This window comes from Myotis myotis, unplaced genomic scaffold (genome assembly GCF_014108235.1).
Source record: "Myotis myotis isolate mMyoMyo1 unplaced genomic scaffold, mMyoMyo1.p scaffold_m19_p_4, whole genome shotgun sequence".
Classification (NCBI taxonomy): Eukaryota; Metazoa; Chordata; class Mammalia; order Chiroptera; family Vespertilionidae; genus Myotis; species Myotis myotis.
The window spans coordinates 121,093,979-121,102,096 of NW_023416346.1; the positions used below are offsets into that span (position 1 = coordinate 121,093,979).

The 8,118-nt window shown below is 37.3% G+C and overlaps 1 pseudogene; it reads left to right on the forward strand.

Annotated features, from left to right (window-relative positions):
* Positions 1–6,552: 6,552 nt before the first annotated feature.
* Positions 6,553–7,190, forward strand: LOC118654574 (annotated as a pseudogene).
* The last annotated feature ends 928 nt before the right edge of the window (positions 7,191–8,118 follow it).

Genomic DNA, 8,118 nt, shown 5'->3' on the forward strand with positions numbered 1-8,118 from the left:
CTATTGTAAATAATGTTGCAATAAACATGGATGTGCTTAATACTTATTAACTTAGTGTTTTGCTTTCTTTGGATAAATACCCAGGAGTGGAATTGCTGGATCATATGGTAGCTCTATTTTTAAATTTTTAAGGAACTTTCTAACAGTTTTCCTTAGTGGCTGCAATTTACATTCCCACCAACAGTGCACAACACTAGTAATTTCTTGTCTTTTTCATAATAGCCTTTCTAACAGATGTGAGATGATATCTCATGGTAATTTTGATTTGCATTTCCCTGATAATTTGTGGTATGAGCATCTTTTCATGTACCTGTTGTCAATCTGTATGTCATCTTTGGGAAAATGTCTATTCAGATCTTCTGCCCATTTTAAATTGGATTGTTTGTTGTTTGTTTGCTATTAAGTTAACATGAGGTTTTTTTAATATTTTTTGGATTTTATTCTTTTATCAGATATATGATTTGCAAATATTTTCTCCCATTCCATAGGTTGCCTTTTCATTTTGTTGCTTGTTTCCTTTGTGAAGCTTTCTTAGTGTGATATCCCACTTTATTTTTGCTTTCCTTGCCTTTGCTTTTGGCATCAGATCCAAAAAAATCATTGCCAAGACCAGTGTGAAAGAGCTTACTGCCTATAACTTCTTCTAGGAATTTTATGGTTTTAGGTCTTACATTCAAGTCTTTAATTCATTTTGAATTAATTTTTGTGTGTTGGGTAAGATAGTAGTCTAATTTCATTCTTATGCATGTGGCTGTGCAGTTTTCCCAATGCCATTTATTAAAGAGACTGTCATTTCCCCATTGTATATTCTTGCCTTCTTTGTCATAAATTAATTGAACACATATGTATGAGTTTATTTCTGGGCTCTTTATTCTGTTCCATTGATCTATGTGTCTGTTTTTATGCCAGTACCATCCTGCTTTGATGACTATAGCTTTGTGATATAGTTTGAAATCAGGGAGTGTGATGCCTCCAGCTTTGGTCTTCTTTCTCCATATTGCTGTGGCTATTCAGGGTCTTCTGTTGCTAGATACAATTTTATGGATATTTGTTCCATTTCTGTGAAAAATGCCATTGGAATTTTTATTATTTTTACTTTTTTAAATATATTTTTATTAATTTCATAGAGAGGAAGGGAGAGAAATAGAAACATTAATGGTGGAAGAGAATTATTGATTAGCTGCCTCCTGCACTCCCCCTACTGGGGGTCAAGCCCACAACCCTGGCATGTGCCCTGACTGGGAATCAAACTGTGATCTAGTTCATGGGGCAACGCTCAGCCATTGAGCCACACCAGCCAGGCACCATTGAAATTTTGATAGGAATTGCATTGACTCTGTTTATTGCTTTGGGTAGTTTGGACATTTTATTTATTCTTCCAATCCATGAGCATGGAATATCTTTCGATTTATTTGTGCCTTCTTCAATTTTTTTCATTAATGTCTTGAATTACTAATGTTTCAAAACATGTAAAATTGTATTAGGCGTGCTTTGTATTGTAGCCAGGCATGAATTCAGCTGAAGACAATACAATTCGCCTCTGAACTGGAGGTAGAATCAAAGCCTTCTTACAAGTCTTTAGTTTAACTCACTGACTGACCTTATCATTTGCTCTGGAAAGTAAGGCGACCTAAGCCCATGACACTTAGATTGCCCACAAATAACAGGCTCCCTTCCAGTCCACCCACACAGTTCAGCTCCCATATTTTAAGTTATGTGCTTAAAAAAGATTAGTTGGGTTTTTGTTCTCAAAACTGTTTATTGAGTCCTTTTACTTTTCTTCATTATGTATAGGGACTTCAGATATATTAATTTCCTATATTCTATGGAGGTGAAAAAATAACATCTCTCCTATCTATAAATAGAAAATTATGGTCTGCTAAAATTATGCTATATATCCAAATCCTACATGAAAGGAATTATAGAGAGGTTATGAATTTCCATTGTAATTGTAGATGTTTGTTCATTTTAAATATTATGCAAACTAATGAAATGTGAGTACTAGGGAGGGGAAGGAAGCAGAATTGGGCAGAGGGAGAAATTGAATGGCAATATGATGATCCCTAGGGCGCTACTTAATAAATAACTTGCCCACTAAACTCCATCTCAGGATCTGCTTCCTGGGAAACCCAACTTACAACAGTGTTGCTATGCATTATAGCATTTAGTGTACGGAAATAAACTGTTTATGTCGATTCAGCTTAAATAAGGTCAGACTTTAGGCTCAGAGAGATTTAGTCCAAGGTATCCACTAGCCAGGAAGAGCACAATGCCCTTTATGGGCATAGCCATCTCTTCTCATGAGCTACACTGGCTGACAACAAGAAAAGATGGGAAAACTGGACTTTTTAAAGACATATATGCTAACAATCAAATCTTATAGGAAAGGAAGTTTAATATAGTAAAGATATTTAGGGTTAAAATATAGACATTCCCATTAAATATTAATATTAGTGGTTCTGACTACATTAAAACTGAGATTTCAAAAAGACATTCAATATTGCAACAAAAATATCTAGATATTTTTCTAAGATGATACATTTAGGCGAGGGAAAGATCACTCCTCATTACTGATGAGAAAAGAAATATGCTTGACAATAGCTGTGGATGGAGTTGCTACTTGGTCCCCAGAGCATTCAAGATTTAAAAAAGGGAAAAAGTCATTATTTGAAATTTTCCATAGGGGTGACAGCTAATTATAGGGCGCTCTCTTTTGACCTAACGCTCTAACCTATTTTATCTGTGCTGGGAGAGTTTCACTGATGACTAAAATGTTTATGTAGCTAATAAAATTATTCAATATCACTATATAGAATGACTGAGATATGTTTTAATGTAGATGGTGACAAGTATCATCAACTGTTTCATTTGCAAGGATGGGCCAGCAGAGAAAATAGAATAGAAATAGGAACATTGTAAGACATCACATGTCAAGAGTTATTGAGTCCTTTTACTTTTCTTCGTTATGTATAGGGACTTCAGATATATTTATTTCCTATACTCTATGGAGGTGAAAAAATAACATCTCTCCTATCTATAAATAGAAAATTATGGTCTGCTAAAATTATGCTATATATCCAAATCATACATGAAAGGAATTATAGAGAGGTTATGAATTAACATGCTGTTGCACTGAGAAATCTTCCTCACTGAAAATAGAAAGGTTAACTTGTTTCCCCTCTACCTACTCTCCACTACCCACACTTCTTTTATCAGAATTATCTGGCCATAAATTCTGATTGTTTTTTTTTCTTTAGTTCTGGAACCTAGTATTAGCTTTCATTTCTCATTAGAACCATTTAAATCAGGCATCCCTAAATCTTTTCTAATGTGCGTTTTTATCTGATTCTATAAAAAGGTGAGTAGGCATTGATTCTGAAAAGGAATGCAAATTCCTAATGAAATAAGGCAGTCATGGCAGAAGCAACAATGTATATGCTCCATGCTACTAGGACTTTTTGGGGAGAAAGAGGATGTACCAACTAAGTATGGCCAGAGTAATGCTGTGTAACCAACAACCACAATTAATATCTCAGTGGCAAACAATAAGTATTTATTTAGCCCATGAGTCAACAGGAATTCAGATGATCTAGGCTGAGCTTTGACTGAGTGACTTTGCTGATCTCTGTTGGTCTTAATTATACATCTGTAAGGGTGACTGAAGATCAATGGACCTAGTCTGGCCTTGACTTGGGTGACTTAGCTCTGCTCCACATGTCTCTCATCCTCTTCCTTGGACCAGTGGGCTAGCCTGGACACATGGTTCTCAAGGTATTGGCAGATATATGAGGAAACGTCCAGTCATTACAAGTGCACCTTTGGGTCAGCTCACATTTGTTCATATCCCTTTGGCTAAAGCTTACTTATCACAGAGTCAAAAATACAGTCTACCTTTTTAGTGTGAAGAACTTCAAAGTCACATGGCAAAGGGTGTGGACACGAGAAGAAGCAAAAAAATAATAGGGCCATCAATTCAATCTACCACAGGAGTGGAACTAAAGCAGTTGCTTTGATATCAGGACAGTATAATGCCTCAACCTAGTAAAGAGCCTGGGAGTGAAGCACCAACAGCCTACTACAGTGTTCTGCTAAGGGTCGTCTTTCAGTAAGAAAAGTCTACTTTTCTGTGTGTGGCCTTCTCATTCAGAAGGAATCCTATTTCTTTCCAAAATAGTTTGGCCAGCTACCTGGCAAAGCTACCCATGGAGCCTCACTGCCAGTCCAAGGTCTTATCAGACTGACATCTACATCATTGCAAGCTAGTGCTAAAACCAAATCTCTACCTAGAATTAAAACAATAACATGTAGATGTTGGCCTAAATTGTCACCACTACCACCACATTTCAGATGAAATAATTTGACCTGGGCCTTTGCTCTGTTATCTCATTAGGAATTATGTGAACTTGATTGAAAAATAAAATTGAAGGGTTCCTGGCCAGGTAGTTCAGTTGTTTAGAGCATTGTCCCAATATGCCAAGGTTTTAGGTTGAATCCCTAGTGAAGGCACATATAAGAGGCAACCAATGAATGCATAAATAAGTGGAACTACAAATCAACATTTCTATCTCTCTTCTTCTCACTCTTTCTCTCTCTCCCTCCCTCCTTCCCTCTCCCTTTCCTTTCCTCTCTCTAAAATCAATTTTTAAAAAGCAGATACTGTAAATTTCTCAAAGTCTTCCTTAAACGTTTTTTTAAAGTAATTTTTACTTCTTTAGAAAAAATGCATACGTGGCAAACCATCTGTAATAAAAGGCGCATTCTATAAAAAAAAAAATTGAAAGGAAGGCAATTTGAATTGCTAACCTCACTGAGGTACACATGGTGCAATGTTTCCCACATAGCTACCTTTTCCATCACTTTCCAGCGTAGTTTTGAGTTACAGTGATAGGATTATTTTTGAGAAGTGAAAAAACAGCCATTTTGTGAAGAAATTTTGGCTCCAGGCATGCTCAAACAGCTCTTGAAATCAAATTAGCAGAGTGAATTGGAGCCCTTGTCTTTATTTTTATTTAAATTCTTTATTGTTTAAAGTATTATAAAGTCTGGAGCCCTTGTCTTTTCAAGTTGATCAAAGAAGACCTACTTTTTATAACAAAATATTATAAAACTCACTTGTTTTCTTTGCCAATACATTATCATCCCCATTTAAAAAAAAATTATTGATTTCAGAGAGAAAGGGAGAGGAGATGAGAGAGAATCACTGATTGGTTGCCTCCTGCATGCCCCCTACTGGGGACTGAACCCGCAACCCGGGAATGTGCCCTTGACGGAATTGAACCTGGGACCCTTCAGTCCGCAGGCCAATGCTCTATACACTGAGCCAAACCGGCTAGGGCTATCATCCCCATTTGTTAAAATATCCACCCATATAGTCTATACAACTCAGCAAGCAGCTCTGTTTTCATTCAGTTCTACTACCTATCAGCTTCTCAAACACATATACATATATACATACATATTTAAATTCATGCAAAAAAACTGAAATGTTGGCTAAAGTTATCTTTATACCTCAGGTATCTTATTCAATGTGTCAGGCACTGCTCTTAATGCTAAAATTGCAAAGGAAAATGAGACATATATCCCACCCTAAAGCACAGATCATTGGTAGAGATGGACCTGAATTCAAATATGTTACCATAGAACTGTAGTATATGTATAATAGAACAATTTTGTGTGGGATGGTTAAAGAATGAGTATGTAATATCTGGTAACTGGAGTAGTAAAATAATGTCCAAATTTATACAATAATCAGTGACTCCATCTTTCAAATTCAAGTGAGCTCTGGAGTTTACAGTACAAGTTACCTAATTAAATTTTACTAACAATTCCAAAATAAATATTGTCACTTTACTTACTAAGGGTAAAAACTAGTGGTTAGAAAGATGAAGCTAGAAATATTGCTTATCTATTTATTGCTGTTGTTTTTTGTCTTGTGGTTTTTTGTCTTGTTTCTGTTTTGCAAAATAACATTTAACTTCAATTTCTTTGAGCACTTAATCACATTTCTACCAAACATAAACTATTCATACAAACTACTAAATAAATTTCATTTTAAGTTTTTGTACTTACTATTCTCTAGAGCAGCGGTTCTCAACCTGTGGGTCGCGACCCCTTTGGCGGTCGAACGACCCTTTCACAGGGGTTGCCTAAGACCATCCTGCATATCAGATATTTACATTATGATTCATAACAGTAGCAACATTCCAGTTATGAAGTAGCAATGAAAATAATTTTATGGTTGGCTCACAACATGAGGAACTGTATTTAAAGGGCCAGAAGGTTGAGAACCACTGGTCTAGAGTGAAAAACAGTATGTTATCAATAATATAGACTTTGGCATCTTTTCTTTCCTCCAATGAGCATATTAATGTTGTCTACTTTAGACTATATATTGCATTGGTCACATCATAATCAATTCAGGGGTTTGGGTCATATTAAAACGTGTATAAAAATACCTAGTTAAAAATGGGAATACAGTGCAGGGGAGGGGCGGCCTTCTACACATGCCTATGGCTGGGCAGGCCTCCTTCCTTCTCACCAAGCGCCACCCACATGGTGTTCAGGCACTTTGTGGAAGTTGGCTGGGTGGCCTACATCTCCTTTGGACCTCATGCTCGGAAGCTGGTCGCGATTGTAGATGTTATCAGTCAGAGCAGGGTTTTGGTTGATGGACCTTGCACTCAAGTAAGAAGACAGGCTATGCCTTTCAAATGCATGCAGCTCACTGGCGTCATCCTCAAATTCTCACACAGTGCCCGCCAGAAGTATGTTCAACAAGCCTGGGAGAAGGCAGCTATCAATACAAAATGGGCAGCAACAAGATGGGTCAAGAAGATTGAAGTCAGAGACAAGAAAGCCAAGGTGACAGATTTTTTATTGTTACAAAGTAATGAAGGCAAAGAAAATGAGGAACCAAATGATCAAGTTTGAAGTTAGGAAGCTTCAAAAGGCAGCTCTCCTAAAAGCTCCTCCCAAAAAAGCACTTGCTGCTACAGCAGCTGCTGCAAAGGTTCCAGCAAAAAAGGTGACCACTGCAGGCAAGAAGGCTCCAGCCCACAAGGTTCCCGCCCAGAAACCTGCAGGCCAGAAGGCAGTGCCTCCAAAAGCTCAAATGGGTCCGAAAGCCCCAGCCCAGAAAGCACCTGCTGCTCCCAAGGCATCTGGCAAGAAAGCATGAGAACATAAGGGGCTACTATAAAAGTATAATAAATGTTCTTTTTAACACACACACACACACACACACACACACACACACACACACACACAAACAAACAAAAAAAGGAATAAACATCGTTGGCATCTAAAGCCAAATCTTGCTCAGAGAGAGAGAGAGAGAGAGAGAGAGAGAGAGAGAGAGAGAGAGGCTTTATACTGTATAAATAATGGTAACAGAAGAAAGAAAATTATAATTATATCGATCTTACTGTTTTTCACCAAACTATTTATTTCATCCATTCAGCTCAACATTTTCTGAACATAGGCTATACATGGCAATGATATTTAAGATGGAAAAGAATAGTGGTATATGCAAACTCTGAATTGTGGAATTTTGGAACAAAACCTCTGGCAATGAAAGCCATTTGAAAATAGAAAGAAATATCAATAGAATTGTTTGATGCATTGCTCATGTTTTCCTTTGGCAAAGACTTTTCTTGCAGTAAAAATTAAAATGAAATAATTCTCTAGGACACAAACTGTAGTCATCCTAAGGATGGCAGGTACTTTAGTGAATGCAGGGAGCACTCCCACCTCAGGGAATCTGCTGCCTGAGTAGTTCCATACAATGGAAGATGGATTAGGCATTGCTGACAACCATGAAATTTATGTAGCTAGAGAATGATTCCAGCATAGAGTCGCAGTCATAGTCATGAGATTTAGAGATGGAAGGAAATCCACTTGTCAAGAACAGACAGTTGTTTGTCAAACAGTTATCCAATTTAAATAGCTCTTCCTGTACTGATACTATAGGTCAGGATAAAAGCATTGGGAGAAAAATTGGCGTGTTGACCCACAAGCACAAGGTGAGCAAGAATAGGCCACCCATTTAAGCTGAAGTGATTTCAGGGCTCCCAACCTTTAACATGCCCAGCATATGCATACACACACACACACACACAC